This window comes from Microcebus murinus, chromosome 11, assembly GCF_040939455.1.
Source record: "Microcebus murinus isolate Inina chromosome 11, M.murinus_Inina_mat1.0, whole genome shotgun sequence".
NCBI lineage: Eukaryota > Metazoa > Chordata > Mammalia > Primates > Cheirogaleidae > Microcebus > Microcebus murinus.
Window position 1 is genome coordinate 102,385,364 of NC_134114.1, and position 13,197 is coordinate 102,398,560.

Below are 13,197 nucleotides of genomic sequence, written 5' to 3' on the forward strand. Positions count from 1 at the left end.
GTGGCCGCAGCAGTCTCCAGCAGCCGTCCCTAAGTCGCCTGAGTGCGGGGGACGTGCCCCCCGCTGTGCCGCGGGGGCCCAGCCTGGTGTCTTCCCTGAGGCCCTGCGGCTGCCGGCTGGGCTGCCGCTCCCCGCAAGGGGAGAGCCGCGGAGGTGGGGACCGCCTCCTGATGGGGACGTACACGCAGCTCTCCACGTCGGATTCCGGGGCTCTCTGTCCTGCCCGAAGGCCCAGCTGGCCTGCGGGTCCTTAGAGTGGCAAAAACATCCGAAAACTGAGATTGAGGGTCCGGTGGGTGTCTGCACTTTTGTGCTGGGCACCCCAGGGAGGCCCGGGGGCTGGCTGGACAACGTGGTCTGCTGGGCGGGGGGGTTGGAGGAGCAACTGATGCCCTTTGCACTTTGGGTAGCAAGAGTCTGAGGTGTCTCTGAGCCCTGTGCCCTGTGGGGGGGGGCGGGGGGGGAGGAGGAGGAGGAGGAGGAGGAGGTGGGAAGGGCCGGGGCCTGCAGTCCTGTTCCCGGGGTGGCACGGCAAGTGGCTTCTTCCACAGGCTGCTTGGCCTGGGCTCCCTGCACCTGGGCCTTTGGAGGACCGGCCCTGTGCTTGCCAACACTTCCTGCAGGGACCCAGAGCTGGGAGGTGGCATCTCTCAGCCCTGGGTCGGGCAGAGCCCCAGCGGGCCATGCCCACAACCTCTCTCAGCACCGGTCCCCCAGAAGGCTCCTTTGGGACCAGGATTCTCTTGCGGTGACTCTTTAAGGTCTGGCCCCTGGATGGAGGGGCACCAGGAGTAGAGGAGCAGGAAGGGGAAGGGGGTGGCCATGCGAGGGGACACTTTGAGGCCGAGTCCCAGCTTCAGCCTGATCCTCCTGGGAACCCCGCTCTGAGACAAGGAGCCGGGCTTCGCATTCCCACAGCAGCCAGTCGTGGGCTGAGGACACCTGGGGCGTTGGGAACTCCCTGGCTTCTCCTTGGTTTAAGGTCTAGAGCTGCTTGTGAATCGCGCCGCCACACACACCCGAGCGCAGGAGTCTTCCGCACAGACTGCGGGCCTCGCTCTTCTGAACGCCGCTAGCTCGCCACCCACCCACGGGTGAACCTGGTCAGGGTGCTTTCTCTAAGGGGCAGACTCTTTTCCGGGCGGGCTACCGGTGTCTCTGTTTGCTCGTTTCTTTCTTCCATTTCGGGAAAGTCTTCCTTGCTGGGTGTGGAAATCTCCTATGCCTTCCCTCGCCTATTCTGTCAGCTTTCAAATTCTCTTTCAGTTGCCACCCTCACAGATGGATTAGGAAACTCTTTCCGGTGCACTCATTAGTGAAATGACCTCCAGGAAGCTGGAATCCAATATCTAATGGCCGATTTTTAGCGAGTCCACACGCCAGGGTGGTCGGGGTCCAATGCAGCCCCGGCCAGGCCCAGGCCCCTTGGACTGGGCCACAGGAGGACACGGAGGAGGGTCCCGGCCCCCACGAAGCGGTGCCGGCAGTTCTCCACGGGCTTGGGCGTTTTCCAGAGGTAGGAGATGGAGGGGACTGATTTCTTCAGCGCCCCCCAAACCACGCCACCCCACCCCACCCATGGGACACATCCCCAGAGAGAGACGCCCCATACACTGGCTGTGCCCCAGCCCTGGCCCGGGGGAATAGGCGGCAGCCCACCCACAGGGCGAGGGGGGGGCGCAGCTGAAAGGGGTTGTGGGGGAGGGCGGCCCCTGGCTGGGGTCAAAGGGCGAGCGTCCCGCGCGTGCGCAGTCAGCGGCAGGCAGCGACGCGCTGGGGGTGGGCAGCGGGTAGGTGAAGGAGGCCTGGCGAGGAGACGAGGGGGGCTGGGAGGGCTCCACCTTGGCGAGTCCAGCCGTGGAGGCGCATCTTGTGTGAGTGTGAGTGAGTGTGAGTGTGTGTGTGTGTGTAGAGAGAGACAGCCCCCCGCCCCGCCCCGCCCCGCCCATCACCCCCGTCCCTGGGAGCCCGCGGGACCCGGCCGGCGAACTCAACCGGCCCGGCCCGGCGCGGGAGGCGGCGGCGGGGAAGCCCAGAGAGGCTCGGCTTCTTGAGCGGGGCAGGGGCGCCCTCCGCCGCCGTCTAGGGCCACACCACCCTGAACGCCCCCGATCTCGTCTGGTCTGGGAAGCTAAGCAGGGTCGGGCCCGGTTAGTACTTGGATGGGAGACCGCCTGGGAATACCGGGTGCCACAGGCTGCTGCTTTTTTTTTTTTTTTTTTTTTTTTTGCCTCTTGTTCTGTCCCCTTTCTGGGAGCGCGGCGGCGGCCCGGGGTGGGGGTCACCCCCACCCTCAGCGCCCGCGCGGTGCCTGGCGCCCCAGCCCGCACCGTGGGGCCTCCTCTTGTCCCAAGCCGCGACACCGCCGCCACGCGGCAGGATGCGTGGCATCTGGACTGTCAGGTCTCAGACCAAAGGTCTGCTCTGTGGGAACCGACACGCTGGAGGAAACCTTGAGAGTCTGAGAGGGGAGGGAGTTCCAGAAGAAGGCCAGGATGTCATTTTGAGGGAGTATGTGACCAGAACTCGTCCCGTTGCTTTTGGGGTTCTATGGGCTACACGCAGGAATCTTTGGTGGTGGCACCTGATGTTGGGGGATCCGGAGTCACACCCAGACCTGCTCCACAGGCCTCCTTTTACTTTTCTCTTCGGATTCATTATTTTTAAAAAGTGTCTCTTACCTCTATGATTGCATTTTCTTTTCTCTCTCTCTTCAAGCAGATGATGGGAGTACAAGTATTCAGGTGACATGTGACGCCCGTGCCCCCCTCCCCCCTGCGTTCTTTTTTTTTTTTTTTTTTGAGACAGAGTCTCGTTTTGCTGCCCAGGCTAGAGTGAGTGCCATGGCGTCAGCCTAGCTCACAGCAACCTCAATCTCCGGGCTCAAGCAATCCTGCTGCCTCAGCCTCCCGAGTAGTTGGGACTACAGGCATGCACCACCACGCCCGGCTGTGTTTTTCTATATATATTAGTTGGCCAATTAATTTCTTTCTATTTTTAGTAGAGACGGGGTCTCGCTCTTGCTCAGGCTGGTTTCGAACTCCTGACCTGGAGCAATCCGCCCGCCTCGGCCTCCCAGAGAGCTAGGATTACAGGCGTGAGCCACCGCGCCCGGCCCCCCCTGTGTTCTTATTCATATACCTCTCATGTTGTTCCAGCGTATTGTGGGGGTACCAATGTTAAGGTCGGGTGCCTTGCCCTCTCCAAGCCTCCCCCCTCGGGTCAGAGCTTCAAGTGCGCCCATCCCCCAGTCGGTGCGCACCCACCCCATGCCTAATGGATGTGTATGGCCCTCCCCTCCCCCCACCCGCCCGACACCCACCCGATGAAGGTGATTCCTCTCTGTCCACTTAGGCGTCCATCCGTTCGTACCAATTTGCTGGTGAGCGCGCTCACGTGGTGCTCGTGTGTCCATTCTTGGGATACCTGGCCTACTGGAACGGGTTCCAGCTCTGGCCAGGAGAACACGAGAGGCGCCCTCTCACCGCTGCTCCTCACAGCCGAATGGCACTCCGTGGTGTCCACGCGCCACATTTTATTGATGCACTCCTGGATGGATGGGCACTCGGGTCGCTTCCACGTCTTTGCGATTGTGAATTGTGCCCTAACTGTCACCCTAACCCTTACCCAGCCCGTCTCCTCTGCCCCTGCCTGACGCACTCCTCCCCGGCCAGGCCCGTCACTGTCCTGGGCCCCCGCCTGACCGGCTCCTCCCCGCCCGGCCTGTCACCGTCCTCTGCCCCTGCCTGACATGCTCCTTCCCGCCCGCCCGGCCTCTCACCGTCCTGGGCCCCTGCCTGACCGGCTCCTCCGTCGCCTGGGCCTTCCAAGGGCTTGGTGTGGACGCTGCTTCCAGGAAGCCCACCAGAAACCCGGCAGCAGGGTGGCCGCAGCAGTCTCCAGCAGCCGTCCCTAAGTCGCCTGAGTGCGGGGGACGTGCCCCCCGCTGTGCCGCGGGGGCCCAGCCTGGTGTCTTCCCTGAGGCCCTGCGGCTGCCGGCTGGGCTGCCGCTCCCCGCAAGGGGAGAGCCACGGAGGTGGGGACCGCCTCCTGATGGGGACGTACACGCAGCTCTCCACGTCGGATTCCGGGGCTCTCTGTCCTGCCCGAAGGCCCAGCTGGCCTGCGGGTCCTTAGAGTGGCAAAAACATCCGAAAACTGAGATTGAGGGTCCGGTGGGTGTCTGCACTTTTGTGCTGGGCACCCCAGGGAGGCCCGGGGGCTGGCTGGACAACGTGGTCTGCTGGGCGGGGGGGTTGGAGGAGCAACTGATGCCCTTTGCACTTTGGGTAGCAAGAGTCTGAGGTGTCTCTGAGCCCTGTGCCCTGTGGGGGGGGGCGGGGGGGGAGGAGGAGGAGGAGGAGGAGGAGGTGGGAAGGGCCGGGGCCTGCAGTCCTGTTCCCGGGGTGGCACGGCAAGTGGCTTCTTCCACAGGCTGCTTGGCCTGGGCTCCCTGCACCTGGGCCTTTGGAGGACCGGCCCTGTGCTTGCCAACACTTCCTGCAGGGACCCAGAGCTGGGAGGTGGCATCTCTCAGCCCTGGGTCGGGCAGAGCCCCAGCGGGCCATGCCCACAACCTCTCTCAGCACCGGTCCCCCAGAAGGCTCCTTTGGGACCAGGATTCTCTTGCGGTGACTCTTTAAGGTCTGGCCCCTGGATGGAGGGGCACCAGGAGTAGAGGAGCAGGAAGGGGAAGGGGGTGGCCATGCGAGGGGACACTTTGAGGCCGAGTCCCAGCTTCAGCCTGATCCTCCTGGGAACCCCGCTCTGAGACAAGGAGCCGGGCTTCGCATTCCCACAGCAGCCAGTTGTGGGCTGAGGACACCTGGGGCGTTGGGAACTCCCTGGCTTCTCCTTGGTTTAACGTCTAGAGCTGCTTGTGAATCGCGCCGCCACACACACCCGAGCGCAGGAGTCTTCCGCACAGACTGCGGGCCTCGCTCTTCTGAACGCCGCTAGCTCGCCACCCACCCACGGGTGAACCTGGTCAGGGTGCTTTCTCTAAGGGGCAGACTCTTTTCCGGGCGGGCTACCGGTGTCTCTGTTTGCTCGTTTCTTTCTTCCATTTCGGGAAAGTCTTCCTTGCTGGGTGTGGAAATCTCCTATGCCTTCCCTCGCCTATTCTGTCAGCTTTCAAATTCTCTTTCAGTTGCCACCCTCACAGATGGATTAGGAAACTCTTTCCGGTGCACTCATTAGTGAAATGACCTCCAGGAAGCTGGAATCCAATATCTAATGGCCGATTTTTAGCGAGTCCACACGCCAGGGTGGTCGGGGTCCAATGCAGCCCCGGCCAGGCCCAGGCCCCTTGGACTGGGCCACAGGAGGACACGGAGGAGGGTCCCGGCCCCCACGAAGCGGTGCCGGCAGTTCTCCACGGGCTTGGGCGTTTTCCAGAGGTAGGAGATGGAGGGGACTGATTTCTTCAGCGCCCCCCAAACCACGCCACCCCACCCCACCCATGGGACACATCCCCAGAGAGAGACGCCCCATACACTGGCTGTGCCCCAGCCCTGGCCCGGGGGAATAGGCGGCAGCCCACCCACAGGGCGAGGGGGGGGCGCAGCTGAAAGGGGTTGTGGGGGAGGGCGGCCCCTGGCTGGGGTCAAAGGGCGAGCGTCCCGCGCGTGCGCAGTCAGCGGCAGGCAGCGACGCGCTGGGGGTGGGCAGCGGGTAGGTGAAGGAGGCCTGGCGAGGAGACGAGGGGGGCTGGGAGGGCTCCACCTTGGCGAGTCCAGCCGTGGAGGCGCATCTTGTGTGAGTGTGAGTGAGTGTGAGTGTGTGTGTGTGTGTAGAGAGAGACAGCCCCCCGCCCCGCCCCGCCCATCACCCCCGTCCCTGGGAGCCCGCGGGACCCGGCCGGCGAACTCAACCGGCCCGGCCCGGCGCGGGAGGCGGCGGCGGGGAAGCCCAGAGAGGCTCGGCTTCTTGAGCGGGGCAGGGGCGCCCTCCGCCGCCGTCTAGGGCCACACCACCCTGAACGCCCCCGATCTCGTCTGGTCTGGGAAGCTAAGCAGGGTCGGGCCCGGTTAGTACTTGGATGGGAGACCGCCTGGGAATACCGGGTGCCACAGGCTGCTGCTTTTTTTTTTTTTTTTTTTTTTTTGCCTCTTGTTCTGTCCCCTTTCTGGGAGCGCGGCGGCGGCCCGGGGTGGGGGTCACCCCCACCCTCAGCGCCCGCGCGGTGCCTGGCGCCCCAGCCCGCACCGTGGGGCCTCCTCTTGTCCCAAGCCGCGACACCGCCGCCACGCGGCAGGATGCGTGGCATCTGGACTGTCAGGTCTCAGACCAAAGGTCTGCTCTGTGGGAACCGACACGCTGGAGGAAACCTTGAGAGTCTGAGAGGGGAGGGAGTTCCAGAAGAAGGCCAGGATGTCATTTTGAGGGAGTATGTGACCAGAACTCGTCCCGTTGCTTTTGGGGTTCTATGGGCTACACGCAGGAATCTTTGGTGGTGGCACCTGATGTTGGGGGATCCGGAGTCACACCCAGACCTGCTCCACAGGCCTCCTTTTACTTTTCTCTTCGGATTCATTATTTTTAAAAAGTGTCTCTTACCTCTATGATTGCATTTTCTTTTCTCTCTCTCTTCAAGCAGATGATGGGAGTACAAGTATTCAGGTGACATGTGACGCCCGTGCCCCCCTCCCCCCTGCGTTCTTTTTTTTTTTTTTTTTTGAGACAGAGTCTCGTTTTGCTGCCCAGGCTAGAGTGAGTGCCATGGCGTCAGCCTAGCTCACAGCAACCTCAATCTCCGGGCTCAAGCAATCCTGCTGCCTCAGCCTCCCGAGTAGTTGGGACTACAGGCATGCACCACCACGCCCGGCTGTGTTTTTCTATATATATTAGTTGGCCAATTAATTTCTTTCTATTTTTACTAGAGACGGGGTCTCGCTCTTGCTCAGGCTGGTTTCGAACTCCTGACCTGGAGCAATCCGCCCGCCTCGGCCTCCCAGAGAGCTAGGATTACAGGCGTGAGCCACCGCGCCCGGCCCCCCCTGTGTTCTTATTCATATACCTCTCATGTTGTTCCAGCGTATTGTGGGGGTACCAATGTTAAGGTCGGGTGCCTTGCCCTCTCCAAGCCTCCCCCCTCGGGTCAGAGCTTCAAGTGCGCCCATCCCCCAGTCGGTGCGCACCCACCCCATGCCTAATGGATGTGTATGGCCCTCCCCTCCCCCCACCCGCCCGACACCCACCCGATGAAGGTGATTCCTCTCTGTCCACTTAGGCGTCCATCCGTTCGTACCAATTTGCTGGTGAGCGCGCTCACGTGGTGCTCGTGTGTCCATTCTTGGGATACCTGGCCTACTGGAACGGGTTCCAGCTCTGGCCAGGAGAACACGAGAGGCGCCCTCTCACCGCTGCTCCTCACAGCCGAATGGCACTCCGTGGTGTCCACGCGCCACATTTTATTGATGCACTCCTGGATGGATGGGCACTCGGGTCGCTTCCACGTCTTTGCGATTGTGAATTGTGCCCTAACTGTCACCCTAACCCTTACCCAGCCCGTCTCCTCTGCCCCTGCCTGACGCACTCCTCCCCGGCCAGGCCCGTCACTGTCCTGGGCCCCCGCCTGACCGGCTCCTCCCCGCCCGGCCTGTCACCGTCCTCTGCCCCTGCCTGACATGCTCCTTCCCGCCCGCCCGGCCTCTCACCGTCCTGGGCCCCTGCCTGACCGGCTCCTCCGTCGCCTGGGCCTTCCAAGGGCTTGGTGTGGACGCTGCTTCCAGGAAGCCCACCAGAAACCCGGCAGCAGGGTGGCCGCAGCAGTCTCCAGCAGCCGTCCCTAAGTCGCCTGAGTGCGGGGGACGTGCCCCCCGCTGTGCCGCGGGGGCCCAGCCTGGTGTCTTCCCTGAGGCCCTGCGGCTGCCGGCTGGGCTGCCGCTCCCCGCAAGGGGAGAGCCGCGGAGGTGGGGACCGCCTCCTGATGGGGACGTACACGCAGCTCTCCACGTCGGATTCCGGGGCTCTCTGTCCTGCCCGAAGGCCCAGCTGGCCTGCGGGTCCTTAGAGTGGCAAAAACATCCGAAAACTGAGATTGAGGGTCCGGTGGGTGTCTGCACTTTTGTGCTGGGCACCCCAGGGAGGCCCGGGGGCTGGCTGGACAACGTGGTCTGCTGGGCGGGGGGGTTGGAGGAGCAACTGATGCCCTTTGCACTTTGGGTAGCAAGAGTCTGAGGTGTCTCTGAGCCCTGTGCCCTGTGGGGGGGGGCGGGGGGGGAGGAGGAGGAGGAGGAGGAGGAGGTGGGAAGGGCCGGGGCCTGCAGTCCTGTTCCCGGGGTGGCACGGCAAGTGGCTTCTTCCACAGGCTGCTTGGCCTGGGCTCCCTGCACCTGGGCCTTTGGAGGACCGGCCCTGTGCTTGCCAACACTTCCTGCAGGGACCCAGAGCTGGGAGGTGGCATCTCTCAGCCCTGGGTCGGGCAGAGCCCCAGCGGGCCATGCCCACAACCTCTCTCAGCACCGGTCCCCCAGAAGGCTCCTTTGGGACCAGGATTCTCTTGCGGTGACTCTTTAAGGTCTGGCCCCTGGATGGAGGGGCACCAGGAGTAGAGGAGCAGGAAGGGGAAGGGGGTGGCCATGCGAGGGGACACTTTGAGGCCGAGTCCCAGCTTCAGCCTGATCCTCCTGGGAACCCCGCTCTGAGACAAGGAGCCGGGCTTCGCATTCCCACAGCAGCCAGTCGTGGGCTGAGGACACCTGGGGCGTTGGGAACTCCCTGGCTTCTCCTTGGTTTAACGTCTAGAGCTGCTTGTGAATCGCGCCGCCACACACACCCGAGCGCAGGAGTCTTCCGCACAGACTGCGGGCCTCGCTCTTCTGAACGCCGCTAGCTCGCCACCCACCCACGGGTGAACCTGGTCAGGGTGCTTTCTCTAAGGGGCAGACTCTTTTCCGGGCGGGCTACCGGTGTCTCTGTTTGCTCGTTTCTTTCTTCCATTTCGGGAAAGTCTTCCTTGCTGGGTGTGGAAATCTCCTATGCCTTCCCTCGCCTATTCTGTCAGCTTTCAAATTCTCTTTCAGTTGCCACCCTCACAGATGGATTAGGAAACTCTTTCCGGTGCACTCATTAGTGAAATGACCTCCAGGAAGCTGGAATCCAATATCTAATGGCCGATTTTTAGCGAGTCCACACGCCAGGGTGGTCGGGGTCCAATGCAGCCCCGGCCAGGCCCAGGCCCCTTGGACTGGGCCACAGGAGGACACGGAGGAGGGTCCCGGCCCCCACGAAGCGGTGCCGGCAGTTCTCCACGGGCTTGGGCGTTTTCCAGAGGTAGGAGATGGAGGGGACTGATTTCTTCAGCGCCCCCCAAACCACGCCACCCCACCCCACCCATGGGACACATCCCCAGAGAGAGACGCCCCATACACTGGCTGTGCCCCAGCCCTGGCCCGGGGGAATAGGCGGCAGCCCACCCACAGGGCGAGGGGGGGGCGCAGCTGAAAGGGGTTGTGGGGGAGGGCGGCCCCTGGCTGGGGTCAAAGGGCGAGCGTCCCGCGCGTGCGCAGTCAGCGGCAGGCAGCGACGCGCTGGGGGTGGGCAGCGGGTAGGTGAAGGAGGCCTGGCGAGGAGACGAGGGGGGCTGGGAGGGCTCCACCTTGGCGAGTCCAGCCGTGGAGGCGCATCTTGTGTGAGTGTGAGTGAGTGTGAGTGTGTGTGTGTGTGTAGAGAGAGACAGCCCCCCGCCCCGCCCCGCCCCGCCCATCACCCCCGTCCCTGGGAGCCCGCGGGACCCGGCCGGCGAACTCAACCGGCCCGGCCCGGCGCGGGAGGCGGCGGCGGGGAAGCCCAGAGAGGCTCGGCTTCTTGAGCGGGGCAGGGGCGCCCTCCGCCGCCGTCTAGGGCCACACCACCCTGAACGCCCCCGATCTCGTCTGGTCTGGGAAGCTAAGCAGGGTCGGGCCCGGTTAGTACTTGGATGGGAGACCGCCTGGGAATACCGGGTGCCACAGGCTGCTGCTTTTTTTTTTTTTTTTTTTTTTTTTGCCTCTTGTTCTGTCCCCTTTCTGGGAGCGCGGCGGCGGCCCGGGGTGGGGGTCACCCCCACCCTCAGCGCCCGCGCGGTGCCTGGCGCCCCAGCCCGCACCGTGGGGCCTCCTCTTGTCCCAAGCCGCGACACCGCCGCCACGCGGCAGGATGCGTGGCATCTGGACTGTCAGGTCTCAGACCAAAGGTCTGCTCTGTGGGAACCGACACGCTGGAGGAAACCTTGAGAGTCTGAGAGGGGAGGGAGTTCCAGAAGAAGGCCAGGATGTCATTTTGAGGGAGTATGTGACCAGAACTCGTCCCGTTGCTTTTGGGGTTCTATGGGCTACACGCAGGAATCTTTGGTGGTGGCACCTGATGTTGGGGGATCCGGAGTCACACCCAGACCTGCTCCACAGGCCTCCTTTTACTTTTCTCTTCGGATTCATTATTTTTAAAAAGTGTCTCTTACCTCTATGATTGCATTTTCTTTTCTCTCTCTCTTCAAGCAGATGATGGGAGTACAAGTATTCAGGTGACATGTGACGCCCGTGCCCCCCTCCCCCCTGCGTTCTTTTTTTTTTTTTTTTTTGAGACAGAGTCTCGTTTTGCTGCCCAGGCTAGAGTGAGTGCCATGGCGTCAGCCTAGCTCACAGCAACCTCAATCTCCGGGCTCAAGCAATCCTGCTGCCTCAGCCTCCCGAGTAGTTGGGACTACAGGCATGCACCACCACGCCCGGCTGTGTTTTTCTATATATATTAGTTGGCCAATTAATTTCTTTCTATTTTTAGTAGAGACGGGGTCTCGCTCTTGCTCAGGCTGGTTTCGAACTCCTGACCTGGAGCAATCCGCCCGCCTCGGCCTCCCAGAGAGCTAGGATTACAGGCGTGAGCCACCGCGCCCGGCCCCCCCTGTGTTCTTATTCATATACCTCTCATGTTGTTCCAGCGTATTGTGGGGGTACCAATGTTAAGGTCGGGTGCCTTGCCCTCTCCAAGCCTCCCCCCTCGGGTCAGAGCTTCAAGTGCGCCCATCCCCCAGTCGGTGCGCACCCACCCCATGCCTAATGGATGTGTATGGCCCTCCCCTCCCCCCACCCGCCCGACACCCACCCGATGAAGGTGATTCCTCTCTGTCCACTTAGGCGTCCATCCGTTCGTACCAATTTGCTGGTGAGCGCGCTCACGTGGTGCTCGTGTGTCCATTCTTGGGATACCTGGCCTACTGGAACGGGTTCCAGCTCTGGCCAGGAGAACACGAGAGGCGCCCTCTCACCGCTGCTCCTCACAGCCGAATGGCACTCCGTGGTGTCCACGCGCCACATTTTATTGATGCACTCCTGGATGGATGGGCACTCGGGTCGCTTCCACGTCTTTGCGATTGTGAATTGTGCCCTAACTGTCACCCTAACCCTTACCCAGCCCGTCTCCTCTGCCCCTGCCTGACGCACTCCTCCCCGGCCAGGCCCGTCACTGTCCTGGGCCCCCGCCTGACCGGCTCCTCCCCGCCCGGCCTGTCACCGTCCTCTGCCCCTGCCTGACATGCTCCTTCCCGCCCGCCCGGCCTCTCACCGTCCTGGGCCCCTGCCTGACCGGCTCCTCCGTCGCCTGGGCCTTCCAAGGGCTTGGTGTGGACGCTGCTTCCAGGAAGCCCACCAGAAACCCGGCAGCAGGGTGGCCGCAGCAGTCTCCAGCAGCCGTCCCTAAGTCGCCTGAGTGCGGGGGACGTGCCCCCCGCTGTGCCGCGGGGGCCCAGCCTGGTGTCTTCCCTGAGGCCCTGCGGCTGCCGGCTGGGCTGCCGCTCCCCGCAAGGGGAGAGCCGCGGAGGTGGGGACCGCCTCCTGATGGGGACGTACACGCAGCTCTCCACGTCGGATTCCGGGGCTCTCTGTCCTGCCCGAAGGCCCAGCTGGCCTGCGGGTCCTTAGAGTGGCAAAAACATCCGAAAACTGAGATTGAGGGTCCGGTGGGTGTCTGCACTTTTGTGCTGGGCACCCCAGGGAGGCCCGGGGGCTGGCTGGACAACGTGGTCTGCTGGGCGGGGGGGTTGGAGGAGCAACTGATGCCCTTTGCACTTTGGGTAGCAAGAGTCTGAGGTGTCTCTGAGCCCTGTGCCCTGTGGGGGGGGGGCGGGGGGGGAGGAGGAGGAGGAGGAGGAGGAGGAGGTGGGAAGGGCCGGGGCCTGCAGTCCTGTTCCCGGGGTGGCACGGCAAGTGGCTTCTTCCACAGGCTGCTTGGCCTGGGCTCCCTGCACCTGGGCCTTTGGAGGACCGGCCCTGTGCTTGCCAACACTTCCTGCAGGGACCCAGAGCTGGGAGGTGGCATCTCTCAGCCCTGGGTCGGGCAGAGCCCCAGCGGGCCATGCCCACAACCTCTCTCAGCACCGGTCCCCCAGAAGGCTCCTTTGGGACCAGGATTCTCTTGCGGTGACTCTTTAAGGTCTGGCCCCTGGATGGAGGGGCACCAGGAGTAGAGGAGCAGGAAGGGGAAGGGGGTGGCCATGCGAGGGGACACTTTGAGGCCGAGTCCCAGCTTCAGCCTGATCCTCCTGGGAACCCCGCTCTGAGACAAGGAGCCGGGCTTCGCATTCCCACAGCAGCCAGTCGTGGGCTGAGGACACCTGGGGCGTTGGGAACTCCCTGGCTTCTCCTTGGTTTAACGTCTAGAGCTGCTTGTGAATCGCGCCGCCACACACACCCGAGCGCAGGAGTCTTCCGCACAGACTGCGGGCCTCGCTCTTCTGAACGCCGCTAGCTCGCCACCCACCCACGGGTGAACCTGGTCAGGGTGCTTTCTCTAAGGGGCAGACTCTTTTCCGGGCGGGCTACCGGTGTCTCTGTTTGCTCGTTTCTTTCTTCCATTTCGGGAAAGTCTTCCTTGCTGGGTGTGGAAATCTCCTATGCCTTCCCTCGCCTATTCTGTCAGCTTTCAAATTCTCTTTCAGTTGCCACCCTCACAGATGGATTAGGAAACTCTTTCCGGTGCACTCATTAGTGAAATGACCTCCAGGAAGCTGGAATCCAATATCTAATGGCCGATTTTTAGCGAGTCCACACGCCAGGGTGGTCGGGGTCCAATGCAGCCCCGGCCAGGCCCAGGCCCCTTGGACTGGGCCACAGGAGGACACGGAGGAGGGTCCCGGCCCCCACGAAGCGGTGCCGGCAGTTCTCCACGGGCTTGGGCGTTTTCCAGAGGTAGGAGATGGAGGGGACTGATTTCTTCAGCGCC

At 63.0% G+C, this 13,197-nt stretch overlaps 3 pseudogenes; all 3 read left to right on the plus strand.

Annotated features, from left to right (window-relative positions):
* The first annotated feature begins 2,080 nt into the window (after window positions 1-2,080).
* On the plus strand, window positions 2,081-2,199 carry LOC142874083 (uncharacterized; annotated as a pseudogene).
* Window positions 2,200-5,958: 3,759 nt separating this feature from the next.
* LOC142874084 (uncharacterized) lies at window positions 5,959-6,077 on the plus strand (annotated as a pseudogene).
* Window positions 6,078-9,840: 3,763 nt separating this feature from the next.
* Window positions 9,841-9,959, plus strand: LOC142874085 (uncharacterized; annotated as a pseudogene).
* The last annotated feature ends 3,238 nt before the right edge of the window (window positions 9,960-13,197 follow it).